Here is a 17,676-nt window from a genome sequence, read left to right as displayed (position 1 = left end):
TTATATAAAACTTGGCTGTATGGTAAGAAGCTTGCTTCCCAACCACATGGTTTAGGGACCTGTCCCACTGCATGGCAGCTTGAGCAAATGTCTTCTACTATAGCTTCGAGCCTTGTGAGTGAATTTGGGAAATGGAAACTAAAAGAAGCCTGTTGTATATATATTTATATATATGCGTGTGTGTCTTTGTACCTGTTTGTCCGCACAACACCAATTGACAACTGATGTTGGTTGGTTAACATCCTTGTAATTTAGCAGTTCAACAAATGAGATCGATAGAATAAGTACCAAGGTTTTAAAAAATAAGTGCTGGAGTCAATACAGTCGCCTAAAAATTATTCAGGGTGGTGCCCCAGCATGGCCACCATCTAAAGACTGAAACAAGTAGAAGATAAAAGACACATACACACATGAAAACACACACACATGCAAACACACACACATGCAAACACACACACACTGTCTCTGAGCAGTGCACTGATATATTTGATTCTTTAGTTGGCATTAGTCTTCACCATAGATGCAATATTAGGACACTTCCTTTATATTATGTCCAGAAACTATTTGATGATTACTAAATTAAGGAGAAAAACATCTTGACCCCCCCACAAAAAAAAATCATATTAATACTTGATCCTCCATTAGCATTAACTCTTTTGAAACTAACATGCCTGAAACTGCCCCTATTTCTAAGGTACAAACTCCCTGCTTTAAATTAATGTAAAATTAAAACCTTTCAACAAAATTCTATCTTCTATTTTCCACTTGTTTCAGTCATTTGACTACGGTCATGCTGGGGCACCACCTTGAAGGGTTTTTAGTTGAACAAATCGTCCCCAGGTTTTTTTTTTTTAAGTTAGGTACTTATTCTATCAGTTTCTTCAGCTGAACCGCAAAGTTACAAGGGCATAAACAAATTAACATCATCAACAAGTGTTGGTGGTGGGCAAACACACACACACACACGATGGTCTTGTTTCAGTTTTCGTCTACCATATCCACTCACAAGGCTTTGGTCGGCCCGGGGTGTGTGTGTGTGTGTGAAATATTTTTCCCACAAGAGTTCTGGACCCCAGTTAAGAGCTCATTTGCATACAGCCAATCAGAGCTCAACTATCAAACTAATTTATGAGCGCATAAGTGATGGGTGACAAGATAAGGTCACTTGGGTAAGGAATGACCATGCTTCTTTCGGTACCAAAAACACTACGTAAAACATTAATGAAAAATGTGGCCCCCGTTTTAAAAAAGATCCCTTTTCTCTTTTAATAAAGCTTGTTTTTGTTTCTGCATAGTTATTTGTTGTTGTTTACTTCATAAAACAGTAAGGGGAGAGAGTTGCTAGCATATCACCCTCCACCCACATTTTCCCATCCACATCTTTACCATATGGGGTCCTAACAAAATCCAATAATAGGTATAGATGCAAATCTATCTAATTACTTGTCTCCTTCTAAAATCAGGCATAATTTGACGATCAGTCGACTTACAACACCGCTCTTCGTCTTGAGTTTACTTGGTAGTGTGTTTGTTAACTTAACAAGGTCAAGGTGAGCTCTGATTGGCTGTATGCAAATGAGTTCATTACTGGGATTTGGGAAAAAAATCTTGCAGCCGGGGTTATAGTAGGAGATACTAAGGCAAGATGCCACACAGCAGAGCTGAATCTGGAAGCACGAAGTTGGGAAACATGCTTCTTATCACACAGCCACGTTTGTGCGTATATTATGTGTCAAATACCATCTTTATAATGGCAAAATTATTCTAATAAACTCTTTATTTTCTAAATTAATTGAAGCAACGACTGTATATTTCAACAGAAATTGTTAACAAAGGGATTAATTTATCATCAGTAGCTGCTTTTTTTTTTTATATGATCGTTGTTATAGCTAATTCTTTCTATTCCCTTTGGACACTAATTCTTTTGATCTCAGCAACAACAGATGACCAGTCCAGCCAACCACCTACATTCATTTGGTTAGAATGTACATAAATCTTTCACTTTAAGTGATCATAGCGTAGCCCACGGGCTAGTAGATAACTCTAGTCACAGCTGTTACTGCCATGAGTTCTCATAATTTGCAGCCTCCCGCCACCCATTAGAGCTAAAGGGTCTATTTAAAATTAACTGTCACTTGGCGTCCAACAAAAATAATTACGCTGGCTTTTTAAGGTCAAGGGTGAAAACAAGGATACTTTGAGAGATTTCAGCCTTCAATAAAGAGCTTTCCTCTTTCAAACGTCCCTGTCGACCCACAAAGATAAGGACAGACAACAGCAAAGTCTTTTCAGAGCACTGGGGGTAACAACGAGCTCATAGTTTGTTATTTCTAGCAATCCAACAGCTTCTATCAATTTTGAGAAGCGCCCTGCTATAATTTAATACCGTTCAGGACCCCTACATAGAACGAGGATGATGACAACAGTACCAACGACCACCGACCGCTTAGATGGGATAAAAAAATAAATAAACAAATACCAAATAATGTTTTCTAATTTCGTTTTTGTATTTGGTTTGCAAGATAAAATTCCTATCAGAGATAGTTAATTGAAATATTTTGTTGCCAGTTGACTTTTCGAATTTTCTCTCACTCATCACAAAAAAAAAAAAAAAGGTTACTACATGCTTAAAGAAGTTTTATTCTGTTTTTACTCACAATTTTCTGTTAGATATTATAATCAATTGCTAGATTAGAACCACGAAATTCGGTAAATTTGCTTTAGAATTTTTATCGATTTGACATACTGTAACAGATTTTTTAATGAAATGAGAGTGTTCGCGCAGTTATTTTAATAATATTAAATAATGTAATTTTAATGATATTATTTACCAGTAAAGGGCTTAGAGTTAATATTCAGGTTTTTCCTAATATTCTTTCTGGATTTGGACAGTTTAATCTCAGCTTCAATTCCATCACTGCAGGATAAATGCTGAAGTTGATGAAATTTTATTATTCACATTTTTATTTTACAATGGATTAATTTACAAAATAAATCGCTCGCCCTTTAAAGGTGACGCGACAATAACTTTTACATTTGTCGCTTTCTTTACCAATCCTTCGATTTTCGTTGTTTATGCATACAAATGTCTACTGGTCGATAAATGGTCGATAAACCAAGTTTACTGTATTGGCCTGTCCATTGCGCGCGCGTAATTGTGTGTGTGTGTGTGTGTGTGTGTGTGTGTGTGTGTGTGTGTGTGTGTATTACAGGGATGTACATGCATAGCAAGTGACTTGATCTGAGATCGTGTGTGTGCTGAAACAAAAACAATTGCAGCGTGGAAGATGTTTGTAAGCCATTTAAGAACACAGAAAAACCTTTAGTTTCACTTCAACATTTAAATTTAATTTGTGTCAAAATATTTTCGTCGCTTTGAAACCGCAATCTGTTCTCTGACAAAACTTCGAGTAGATCGAGAATTTAAACTCTCCGATGAACGGGTACGTGAAACTCTGAGTAGCAGACTTTTGTGATATTTTTTTCAGCTTTAATAATAATAAAGCATATTACTCTATTTCTGGTATTCGAGTACTATTTTTGCCCCACCTTTTTTTATATTTATGTGCTTACTTTGATATATATATATATATATATATATATATATATATGTATGTATGTATGTAGAAACGTGTATGTGCATGTGTGTGTGTATATATATATATATATATATATATGACTTGGAACTGGATGTGTCAGGTTCAATTAAATAATAAATAATGTCACCAATGGTGCAAATAGTATGAAATACGTAAACAAACGCGTGAAATACGTAAACAATGAAAAAAAAAATGGAAAACAGAGAAAGGACCCTTCATCAGTTGTCGCCTGTCTATTTACTTCACATCTCAAGCATGTACATATATATATACACACACAATAATACACACACATATAATGGTTGTCCATTTGTGACTGAGGCAGACGATCACTGTCCACCAAGAACACTGTGCACTCATATCTATACTTTACACTTTTTGCTTCGCTGGTGACTAATGAGTCAAGCCCTTTATAAACATAGATGCCCGCAGATATTGCAGACCATGCCTTTCGCATTTACTGATGGTGCATTTTCAAGGGCTTGCTTAAATTTTACATATAAATTTTGCTTACATATACTTCTGTAGTGGCGCGAAATTATAGGCGCCATTGAGGAAGTACTATTCTGCGCATGCGCAGGGGACTTCACCACCGGAAGCCCCTCGAGTTGCACATGCGTAGTAAAACTCGTACTTAAAGAGAGAGTTTCACTTTGTTAGCGAGTTGAGCCTGAGACCTTCGACGTGACAACACCTTGCTCCTCCACGAAGCTCTTTTACACTGTTCTCTGGCAGGCATCAAGGAAGCCATTAACCTTTCAATACCAAACCACAACTGAATCAGTGGCTGCTAAGCTGAATGATAGGAATTGTGAAACCAAGCACCATCATAAATAAAACCTTTTTTAATATGTTGTTAATTGTTCTAATGTCTCTTCATATATAAAATGCTGTTGAAAGGTGATAGAGAGAGACTAAAGTCTCTATGACAACTATCATAATATATTTACACTGGTGACCCCATTGGAGCAATAGGATACATACCAGCCCGTCTGGAGCAAAGTATGGTCGAACTTGGGATCTTGGGAAGAGAATGCAAATCCTGAATTCATGCATTACTAATGGTCACAATATCTGGAACTGAAAAAATCTGTAAGACTTTCTTAAGATTTAAATGATGATGGCTAAAAGATGCTTTCTTTTACAACCTTGCTACCAAGTAGGTAGTCGGGCAAAATTTCCTCTAAAATTGAAAAAGAGAAAGAGAAGGTACACACATACATACAGTGCTATTAAGTTAGACATGGCCTGGATCAATCTTTGGTCGAAACATATCTAAGTTTATCTAGGTTTACCAAATATACATATGCATGCCTTTACTTGTATAAAACAATGCGACTTATACACAAATAAATATGGAATATATGTATGTGTGCATGTGTATACCACTAGCGTAGCTAGAGTGTGTACGGCTCAAAGCAGCCCTTCAGTTTGCTCCGGGGTCCCACGAAAATACATATGGCCTACAGTAGACCCAAAAGTAGTGTTGCTCCCATAAAAGTGCTGCCCGGGTAGGACAGCACCCTCCGCCTCCTTTAGCTACGGTAGTGATGTATACACACACACACATACTTATCTGAGGCCCAGGTAGGATAGAAGAATAGAGTAGTTCCAGTGCAGCACTCTAGGCCCTCAGCACTGTCGGATTCCAGACAAATACCAAAATTCTTCATGTGTAGAAAATTTGTGATTTTATGAAGATGAATCCATTGTATGGGTTTAGCGAAAAGTAAAATATAATCCAAATAAGACAAGAAAATGCTTTAATTTGTCTTAACTTTATTGAATTTAATCTAACTTTAACCATAATTTAAAAAAAATTTTTTTTCGTTCACAACCATTATTGAGGAAGGAAAATTGGCTGGTACTTCTAGCATGCCTAGCAACCATATAGACACCTTTGTATAATGTGATATGTGTATGTGTGTGTGTGTGTGTGTGTGTATATATATATATATATATATATATATATATATATATATATATACATACACATATATACATATATATATATATATAATACACACACACATACATGTACACAAACAAACAGACACATACACGCACATACACACATTCACATATATATCACAAAAGAGATCTAAGGAAGAATGTAACAATATTGAGAAGGTGAATGTCAATGACCTTTTTGTGTGCACAGTCTGTGACAGACAATTCCTGTCTTTTGCTGGCCTGAAATTTCATCTGTGAATGCATGGAAAACAAACCTCCACCAATTATTTTGCTTATATTTCTGTGCACACCCTTGAATGCAGTGTATACCAGAAGGTTTGCAAATCCAACGGAGACCTCAAAAGACATTTTAAGATCCACAAAGAACAGAACATATCTGCAGCTCTTGCTGGTCTAAATCGGAGGTGCAATCTATGTGGGTGTCTTTTCAGAATATTGTCTGGTTTAAAAAGCCACATCAAATGCCATGATGGTGCTAAGGCGTAGGTGCAGGAGGTGGTCAAACTCTGCATAAGGTGTAGATAACCACCACATATATATATATATATATATATATATATATATATATATATATATATATATAGTTCAAAAAACAATAACAAAAAAACAAAAAAACAACAAAGTGAGGACGTGATATGGATAGTATTATTGGACGCTCAGGAAAGGAAAGAGAGAGTGTATGACGTTTCGGGCGTAGCCCTTCGTCGGAAAGATGGAAAGTTCGGAGAATGGAAGAACGGAGAAAGAGGAAAATGGTACCGATGCCCACGAGGTTACATGATGAAAAGACCGGAAGAGGAGGTGGTGGGGGAAAAGTTCTTTCTAAGATAGGAGAGTGAAAAAGGGAGATGAATCTGTGCGTTTGCGAAAGTCTGCGAGTGTGTGTGTGATAACAGAACGTGTGTGTGCGTATGTATGTGTGTGTGTGTGTGTGTGTTTGCATGGTTTGGTGGTTTATCTGTTAGTGTGTTTGTGTGTGTGTGTGTGTGTATGACGTAGTGGAAGAAATTAGTAGCAGGACTGGTTAGTGGACGCTGTAGACAGTGTAGGTAGAAGGTCAACAGGTGGTTATTTGGGTGTGTGTGTGTTCGTGTTTGTGTGGGGTTGTCGGTGTTAGGTACGTGTACGTGTGTGTGTGTATTTTGTATGTGCGCGTGTGTGTGTGTGTATGTTTTCTGTGCGTGCGTGTGTGTTTGTGTGTATGTGTATGTTGTGTGTATGTGCGTTGCTGTGTACGTGTGTGTGCGTGCGTTTGCTATTGTATATGCGTGTGTTGTTTATGCCCATGTGTGTATGATTGTATGCGTGTCTGTGTGAGTGTGTAGTGTTGGTGAGAAGTGTGTGTGTATGTGGGTGTGTGCGTGTGTGTGTATATGTGTGGATGTGCGTGTGTGTGTGGGATTGTGAGTGTTAGGTACGGGTGTGTGTGTGTTTATGTGTGTCTGTATGTGTTTCCGTGTGCGCGTGTGTGTATATTTTTTGTGCGTGCGTGTATGTGTATATTGTGTATGTTTTCGTGCGTGCGTATGTGTTATGTATATGAGTGAGTATTGTGTATGTGAGAGGTGTGTGTGCATGTGTGTATATGTGTATGTGTGCATGTGTGTATATGTGTATGTGTGTGTGTGTGTGTGGTTTTATGTATGTGAGGGGTGTGTATGTGTGTGTTTATGTGTGTGCGTGCGTATGTGTGCCAGGTATGTGTGTTATTTTGTGTGTGCACTCCTGTGTGTATGTGTGTGCATGTGTATGCGGCTGTGTATGTAGGCGTGCGCGTATATATGGGTGTGTGTGTGTATATATGTGCGTTCGGCTATGTGTGTGTGAGGGCGCGTATGTATGTTTGTCATGTATGTGGGCGGTATATGTATGTGGGCGGTATATATGTAAGGTGTGTGGGTATGTGTGCGTGTAGGTAGTGGTGAGGTAAAAAGTGGAAAAAAGTAAGTGTAATAACAAGAGAATAATGGATATAATGTAAGGGGGACGAGGGGGGGGGTGTTAAAAAAAAAAAAAAATCATGTAAAGTGTTGCAGGGACGTAAAGGGGAGAGTCATAAGGAAGAGAAGGCTGCGTTGAGTCCGAAGGGGAAAGAAGAATTAAGGTTGAAAATGTAGCGTTGCTCCAAGTGGAGTCGCGAGGGAGTGGACCCATGGTGCAGGGCGAGGCCAAAAACGGAGATGTTAGAGGGAGAGTGGTTGGGCAGTTGGAAGTGACGGCCGACAGGGGAGTCCGAACCTAGCCGAACGTCCCTTAGGTGTTCGGTGAAACGGTCGGCCAGCCGGCGGCCCGTCTGCCCCACGTAGAGTTGGTTGCATAGGGTGCATTTGATGCAGTAAATAAGGTTGGAGGAGGTGCAGGTGAAACTGTGTGGAATGTGAAGTGTTTGTTTGTAGGTTCGATCCGGTGACAGAGGTAGTAGTGTTGGTGATGAAGGGGCAGGTGTGACAGCGGGATCTGGAGCACGGGAAGGAGCCGGGTGGGGGTGGGGAGGAAGAGGAGAAGGTACTGCGGACCAGTAGATCGCGTAGGTTGCGGGCGCGTTTGAAAGCGGATAGGGGTGGGTTGGGGAAAATGGGGTGGGTAGTGGGATCGAGCTGGAGGCGACGGAAGGCCCGTAGGATCCTCCGACGAAGGGGTAGGGTGGAAATGGAGTGGGAAGGGGGTACGGTTAGGGGATTGGTGTGGGGGAGGAAAGAGGGCGGTGGTGCGGTCGATTCGACGAGCGCGGGCGAGGGCGGATTGGACAAGGTGGGAGGGGTATCCTCGATGCATGAACAGACGAGCAAGATACTGGGACTGGGTCTCGAAATCCTGGTCCAGGTTGCACAAACGTCGGAGGCGGAGGAAGTGGGAGTAGGGGATGGCTCGTTTGGTGTGGAATGGATGGGAGGAGGAGAAGTTGAGGTAGAGGTGGGAGTCAGTGGGTTTGAAGAAGGCGGAGGTAGTGAGAGAGTTGGAGGGGGGTTGATGGAAAGAGAGATGTCGAGGAAGTTGACAGAGGTGTCAGAGATGGTGGAAGTAAAGTCAAGAGCGGGGTTATATATATATGTATATATATATATATATATATGTATATATATATATATATATATATATATATATATAAATATTTGTACATGTATATATTTACATACTCTCTTTTACTTGTTTCAGTCATTTGACTGCAGCCATGCTGGAGCACTGCCTTTTTTTTTATAGTCGAGCAAATCAACCTCAGAGCTTATTTTTTGTAAGCCTAGTACTTATTTTATCGTTCTCTTTTGCTGTACATATATATATGTACAGGTATATATTTACATGTATATATGTGCGTGTGTGTCTGTGTTTATGTACATGTATGTAATGTGTGTATTATATATTATATATATATATATATATATATATACATATACATATATATATATATACAAACATATACACGCACACACATGCATATCACATTATACAAAGGTGTCTACATGGTTGCTAGGCATGCTAGAAGTAGCAGCCATGTCTCCCCCCGAGTCATATGCTATTTGAAATAAGGAAGGAACACATTAATGTAGTACTAAATGTTCTTGAAAAGATGGTCTGACCATGTTTGAAAAGCCTTTGATTACAGGTCTGTTTGTACAACACGTACAAAGACACTCAAAATTTTAGATCTTAATTTAGATTACTTTTATATATTAATTAAAAATAAAATAAAATAAAATAAAATAAAATAAAACCATAACAACAAGTATTAACAACAAGAAGAAACTAAATTTTAAAGCGTACAACTAAATACTGATATCTCCATGGCAACTATTGAACATAAAAGCAAGCCATTCTACGTCTTAATGACTTGTGACTGCCAGGTCAGTGGATTAAGCAGATCAAACAGAACTAAATCTTAACTTCACAAATAAAACGTATCAGTGCAACTTTTCTGAATTGTGAATGAAACTACAATGCAAAAATCAACTCTACAAACATCTATTTACATTTCACCTTACTTCTTTGTTGTTGTTGTTGTTGTTATCATACATTGTATTAAAAGGGAAATATAAATTATTTTCTAGTATTTGAGAGACTCACCAGAACAAATAAGAAACAAAAGGAATACTAAAACGGAAAGAACCTTTCAATGATTTTATTCAAGTGATAAAAAATATCACATGAATTCAGCTGCATTTTATGTTTGGAGAATGAAATATTTTCTTTCCTATCATTTATCTTTCATCTCTTATTTATTTATTTATTCAATGTTTTTTTATTTTTATTTATTTATTCATTTATTTTTGTTTGTTAGTTTATTATTATTAATACATTGCTTTTACAAATTTATACATATTTATCACTGAGGCAGGTACAATGTAGAAGATTTATACAGACTTTAGTGTAGTGATAGCAAATATAATACAGGAAGCATGATGAGGTGAAAAATGAAAAACAAAAACAAAAAACAAAACAAAAAAAACACAAAAAACCCCCCAGTATCATTTATGATTAACATTATTTGGAATTTTTCTGGCGATTACTGGAGGCTAATGTTATTCAATAACTAATCTCAACAGATAACTTTTCCATAGCTTTTTAATGCTCTCTTCATTAAATGTGACAGTATGTGGCACAGTGGTTAAAGTACTGGAGGTCACATCTTAAGTTTGATTCATGGACCAGGCTGTGTGTCATGTCCTTGAGCAAGGCATTTCATGTTTGCTATAGTCTATTTAACTGAAATAAATGCCAGCTCAGTGTTGATGCAGCCTTCTATCCCTCCAGCAGTTACATCCTAAAATCAGGCAAGGGCAACCTTTTCCAAGAGGCAACTCTTTAGATTCTGATTTCAAATCCGAGTGAAGTTAACTTTTCCTTTCTTTGATCCAGGGTTGATGAAAATAAAGTGCTGCTCAAGTGCTGGGATTGATTTAATTGTCTAAACACACCCATCAAATTTCTAGTCTCGTGCCTTTGTGAAAATTTTTTTTTATCATTATCAGAGAATTTGATGGATGACAGTGAAAGAAATAATTAGGGTGAATAGATCTGCTCTGAGCATGCACCTGTACAGTGGAGACCAGCAGTTGGGTGAGGGCCCATGCTTCTGGTAATCAGAGTAATCCTGGATCTGTAGGGTTCCTTGAGTGGTCTTAGTTGGAGGTTCTGTCTCGGGAGGACTGCATCATTCATATGTCCACATACATTGTATACCACATATATTTTTGTAGTGGTGATTTGAAACTGAATCCCTGGATACGTGATCAGACATCATGGGCAAACCACCATAGTTCTACACGATCAGTTTATTAACCAATCAATCAGCATAAGGTGAGGGCTTGGACAGGGTTTACTCAAACATTCTAGAATTTGGCTTCTGGTCCATTGTAAAAGCTGTTTGGTATGCAGTTTAGAGGCATATGGTCTAGGACAGATGATCAGGAAGTTCTGTCACCACAAAGATAGTGCAGCTGTTACATCTTACAGATTTTATGGTGTTCAGAGAGGACTGAGTAGCAGTCATGATGTTGGCATTTTTATCCTTGGCACAAGTCATATGGCTTCCAGTCCTCCATGTTAGCTGTCTTTATCTTAACTACAACTTTAATCTTTATGCTCTCCAATACTGTTGACTGTTTACCAATGCATCAAACTGTTCCCCAAAAAAGAAGATATAAAAATTGCCAAACTTAGCCTAAACACCCTGTATGTGAGCATTTCAATAGCATTTTCTTTTCCTTTTAAAGCCAAGGTCTTGGAACATAGGGACTCATTAAGTTTTCAATGATCAGAAACCTTAATGTGGCTCAGCCTCTCATTTGCATAAACATTACTGACAAGAGTGTAAATGTTACAATATTCCATTTATCTCTGAAGTTTTATGCTTATATAAGAAGCTGTTAATGTCAAGGCTGCCTTGTTATATGCTAGTGAATGTGTCACTACTTAGAAAAGACAACATTTCTCAGACAAGGCATAAAATTTGACATTTTATTTTGCCACTATCAGTAAAAATTGAACTCCATATTTGTGCAATGATACCTGTCTGTCTGTCTCTCTTTCACACACACACACACACACACACACACACATGTAATATTAGTTAATTGAAACTGAAAATCCGCAATCATTACTTGAGTTTCACCTTTCAGATCTTCAAGCAATATGTATGTATGTATGTATGGATGGATGGATGCATATTGCTAAATACCAACAAAATGTTCAAAATCCAGTTACAAATCTGATTGGCTGTTAGATTCATAGAGTTAAACAACACGCACATATATAACATACTCTTCTCCTTGCTCCCTCTCAGCTTGATTATATAATTTCGTATTGATTTCATGGCCTTCCTTTTACAATGGCAGGGGAATGAGGCTTTTTTTAAAATTCATGCCTTTCTTAGGAACATTTGAGGTAAAAGTGTAAAAAAGGAGGCTACAACCAAGAATCAAACTAAATAATTAATTGAATAAAACTTAACTTTTTCCCATACTGTGTTACTTATCTAGATTTGTTTTTAGTAAAATTTCTCCATATATATGAACATTTTATTTTGTTATTTAAATGGACAATAAAAAAATGAGATATTTTTTTTGTCTCAAGAATTCTAATACAAGCATACCTCAACTTTTATTGGAATTGGGTTCCAAAATAAGTGACATAACTTGAAAAATGACATAACACGGAAAAACATTTTAAAAAATATATTAGTTTATATTTGTTCTAATAAATGGTTTGTATATATTTTCACATGTATCTCAATTGATTTTCCACTTCAATATTGGTTTTTAGGTGTTTTTTAGGAAAATTTTTTTATGCATTTAAATATATTCACTCAGACTGATGTAAAGTTGGATAAATCAACCGAAGTTGAGGTAATTTTTCCCATTACTTTCTTAAAAAACAAAAAACAAAAAAACAGCTTAAAGTTGAAAAAGACATAACTTGAAATGTTGTAAGTTGAGGTATGTCTGTGTAACTGTTGATTCATGGTGTTAGTTCTCAACTAACCAACTTTTATTGAATGGCTTTGTGTAATATATTTCTTCCATAATCTATTTCCAGATATTGTCAAAGCTTTGGCTGAATTAGTCTATGACAAGCTGCCACTGGCTGCTTCTAAAAAATTATTAATTTTATCCAATTTTGAAAAGCAGAATAAATGAAAGTCTAAGGTTTCTGTATGAAGCTAAATGCTAAATAGATTATTTGGAGATATATGAAAAAAAAAAATCATAACTTTCATTCTATTTTTTTTCAAATTATTCATTAATGGATATGGGGTTGGACTACAGATCAGGAGATTTCAGGTTTGACTCCTGGTGAACTTGAGTTATTTAATGTCAGGTGCAGGTGTTGCTGTGGTTGCTTCCGAACCATATGATCTTGTGTTCAATTTCACTGCATGGCACCTTGGGCAAGAATCTTCCACTATAGTCCTAAGTTGGCCAACTCTAAAAAAAATTCAAAAATTACACCATTGTATACAAATACAAGACCTCACAATGGTATCAAAGTTTACAATGATTGTTTATGGCTGAGAGGAGGAAGGACTGGTCATGTGATCTTTTGTAGTGCTTCTGAGACTTATGAGGAGGAAGAGAAATGTTTTCCATATAAGTATCAACCTCCAGATTTTCAAGCTGCATGTCAACTGTGCCAACCTCACCAGTCAGAGCAACCTACAAAGATCATAGGTAATGTTTGTCTGGAGACCTGGCCTGAATGATTACAACAGACTAGCCTCTGCTAAATACTCCCTGGTGGGGTCAGGTGGTCATGTTAAACTGGACAACTTATTAAGTCTACTACCCAAAAATGTTGTATCCTTTGGTACAATTAACTAATTTTGTCAAAGAAAGCTTTTTTGATTCTGAATTTCCTTCAGCATGTGATCCTTTTTAGATATTTACTTTGACTAAAAGAAAAAAAAAAAAAAAATGGAAATTGCATAGGCATGGTTTTGTAGTAAGAAACTTGCTTGCAAACCATATGCTCGTGGGTTCAGTCTCACTGCACAGCACTTTGGGGGAATGTCTTCTACTATATAGCCCTGGACTGACCAAAGCCTTGTGAGTGGCTTTGGTAGATGGAAGCTGAAAGAAGCCTAATGTATGTGTGTGTGTTTGTCTCCCATGACCGCTTGTCAATCATTGTTTGTTTGTTTACATACCTATAGCATAGTGGTTTACTCATTTACTCTTTTACTTGTTTCAGTCATTGACTGTGGCCATGCTGGAGCACCGCCTTTAGTCGAGCAAATTGACCCCAGGACTTATTCTTTGTAAGCCTAGTACTTATTCTATTGGTCCCTTTTGCCGAACCGCTAAGTTACGGGGACGTAAACACACCAGCATCAGTTGTCAAGCGATGTTGGGGGGGGGGACAGACACAGACATACAAACATATACGCACACATACACACACAGACATACAAACATATACGCACACATACACACACATATATATATATATATAAATATATACATATATACGATGGGCTCTTTCAGTTTCCGTCTTCCAAATCCACTCACAAGGCTTTGGTCGGCCCGATGCTATAGTAGAAGACACTTGCCCAAGGTGCCATGCAGTGGGACTGAACCTGGAACCATGTGGTTGGTAAGCAAGTTACTTACCACACAGCCACTCCTGCGCCTATGTCAAAAGAGACCATATATACTAAGGTTGATTTGTTTGACTTAACTCTTCAAGGTGGTGCCCCTGCATGGCTGCAGCCCAAAAACTGAAAAAAGTAAAAGACAAACTAGATGAGTATGTGTATTTCAAATGGTCAGAAGATAAGCAGTTGGGTTTCAACAATTTCAGCTTAAATCTGAAATATAAATATTGTGTGGTGAAAAACAATGAAGAATAATAAAGCTTTCAGTGATGAGGAAACATAGTTTTGAATTATAAAATAAGTAGAGAGGTGCAGGTGTGGTTGTGTGGTAAGAAGTTGGCAGAAACGTTAGCATGCCAAGTGAAATGCTTAGCAGTATTTCATCTGCTGTGACGTTCTGAGTTCAAATTCCGCCGAGGTCGAATTTGCCTTTCATCCTTTCGGGGTTGATTAAATAAGTACCAGTTATGCACTGGGGTCAATGTAATCGACTTAATCCCTTTATTTGTCCTTGTTTGTCCATTCTATGTTTAGCCCCTTGTGGGCAATAAAGAAATAAGAAGCTTGCTTGCCAACCGCATGGTTCCGGGATCAGTCTCACTGTGTGGCACCTTGGGCAAGTGTCCTCTACTATAGCTTTGGGTTGTCCAAAGCTTTGTGAGTAGATTTGGTAGACAGAAACTGAAAGAAGCCCATTGTGTGTGTGTGTGTATGTGTCCCACCCCACCATCACTTGACAACCAATGCTGGTGTGTTTACATCCCCGTAACCTAGTGTTTCAGCAAAAGGGACTGATAGAAGTTCTGGGGTTGATTTCTTCGACTAAAACCCTTCAAGGCAGTGTTCCAGCATGGCCTCAGTCAAATGACAAACAAGTAAAAGAATAAAAGAATATAATGCTACATTCAAAATTTATAGATTCATGATATAGACAACAGAAATTAAATTGAATTTTTCCAAAGGTTATGGAGGCACAAAGTTCAATGGCAGTATGTAGCACTTCTGGAAATTAAGTGGAGAATGGCCATTTTCATTTAAAATTGGTGGACCCTTAGCTTTCTAGTTTGAAATTGAACAGTTTTCATTTGGAAATCTACTTTTGAAAGATTTCTAACAAGCTGCTTTGGTGTGGCAACTTGACTTTGGAGTTGGCTGTCTTACATATTAGGTCAGTGATCAAAACTGGGATAGACATTCATTTGGGAAATTGAATTATTATTTAGGCACAGTAAATCTGTATTTCAAGATGAATAAGCTCTGTTATGTAGTTAAATACTCCATTTAAGTCTGCCTATATCTTCAAATTTTGTAGATCTAAGTGGAGTGCTGTATTATCTGTTTGTTAGGTATGAAAGACTTGTGTCATTAACATAAAAAGAACAGTATTTATGCTATGCTTTATACACAGAAGCCTGGAAAATGAGAAAATTCAATCTCGCCTGCTAATAGGATTCAAACAGCTTTCTTTGCATTGAAATCAAAGGAGTTTTGCAGTTAATCTTTAGTGGTAAAAACAGGTACAACAATGAAAAGTGTCAGAAATGATTTTATTCCATGAGAGAAAATCGCCGATCTTGACTTAAAGGATGAAAATTCAATAGACCAATGGAGAAGTAACAGTTTAAGCTCTCGACGACATTAAGCACATGGAGTCATGCGTATGTAACCAGAAGACTGCGAGATAAAAATAATTTGTAGAAAAAACATCAAATGAAATGTTACTTATTCCAACCAAAGTAATTTGACGTCAAAGGGTTAAATCTAAAGCAACAGAACCAAGCAAAGTTGAATTATAGAGACAGCATTATGCAAAGGATTATCTTGTAACTGTTTAGATTCAGCCTTCCACCTCAAGAAAACTGAATTCTATTGTTGTGTTCATTAAACTGTATATTTATATGCACAATTTTGTTTATGTGCATGAGTTTAGCTACAGCTTATGTATTATAAAACCACATGAAATGTTGTTGTCCAAGCTAAATACGAATAAGCTAATCGATGATCCTTTATATGTTCATCTGAATTCTCCTGCAGATGAAAACTGAAAACTAATTTGAGCTTAGTGCTAAATGAAAACTAATTTTTTTTTGCTTAATAAAGAGGTTTTTTTTTTCATTTGATTGAAATGAAAATTAAAAAATAATTTGGGCTTAATGATGCTGTGATTATTAACAGCTGATATTAATTATTAAGAAAAATGCAGAAAAAATATGGAGCTACATACATTGGTATAGATACCTATAATCAATATTGCAACTGGCTAGGGCGGCGAGCTGGCTGAATCATTAGCATGCCTGACTAAATGCTTTGCTTGGATCGACTTTCCTTTTCATTCTTTCAAGGTCAATAAAATAAGTATGAAGTGATATCAAAAAGTTCCTGGACTAGTTCTGTAGCATGCCAACAGGTGGCAGCACATGGTTGTGTGTGCAGTGAGAGCTAAAAGTGACCTTCATCAGGCAGTGTGACATCACTGTGTTTACCGACTAGTTCTGTAGCACACCAACAGGTGGCAGCACATGGTTGTGTGTGCAGTGAGAGCTAACAGTGACCTTCATCAGGCAGTGTGACATCGCAGTGTCTACTTCACAAGTTGTGAAATTTGTGTTTTTGTAGTCACGTGTATGTTGTAGTCTGTGATCTTTGTCATGGACAGGAAGTTGCATCAAAGAGCCAATGTGAAATTTTGTGTTAAACTTGGGAAATCTGCTACAGAGACTCCGAGTATGCTTTGGCAAGCTTATGGCGATGAGGCAATGGGTCATACACAATGTTGTGGTGGGGGTGGTGGGGGTGTGAAACACAAGTTCAGTATGTATGAAAAAGTAATGACGAAATTAATTCTTGCGACAAAAGATAAAAGTCATAGAATGAGAGATGCTTGATGTGACATCTCTCATCCTCTCTATGTCCACCTCTGGCACTAACCATTTATTCATTCTTTTTCCCAGAACGTTATAGAAATTCCTTCTCCACACATGTTTTTCTTGCAATCATCATCTTTAAACTGTTGAAGAGGTAGTTAATTGTCTTGATCTCACCAGTCTTGGAGGGCTTTCAAAATCCATGACCACCATTCCTTTCTCCTGATTAAAACAAAAACTGGGAGGGAAGACGGTCAATATAGGTAGCAGGATATTCAGTGAAAGGGCATTTACCTTTAGGGTATAAGAGAAGAAAGCTGCATTGTTACAATGTCTGCTGGTTTGAAAAATGAAATTTTGTCAAGCATAAGTTGATAAGTCTTTAATATGAAGGAGATTAGAAATAGAAATATGGATACAACCATGAAGTCATTTATGCATTGGCAATAACATTTTAAATGCCGTCCTGTGATCAATATTCTACGAGTCAAGTTTTGTATGGCAACACTTGACACTCTTACAACTTAATATATTGAATATTAGACAGCTTGCAGCACATTATGAACACAGAAATTTATTGATGTTTGACCAACTGATGCCAATGAACAAAGAATTACACATTTCCAGTTTTAGAGGTAATCGAGGCATAAAT

This window comes from Octopus bimaculoides, chromosome 1, assembly GCF_046866305.1.
Source record: "Octopus bimaculoides isolate indiv1 chromosome 1, ASM4686630v1, whole genome shotgun sequence".
In the NCBI taxonomy this organism is placed as follows: Eukaryota; Metazoa; Mollusca; class Cephalopoda; order Octopoda; family Octopodidae; genus Octopus; species Octopus bimaculoides.
Note: the sequence above shows the minus strand (reverse complement) of the source record.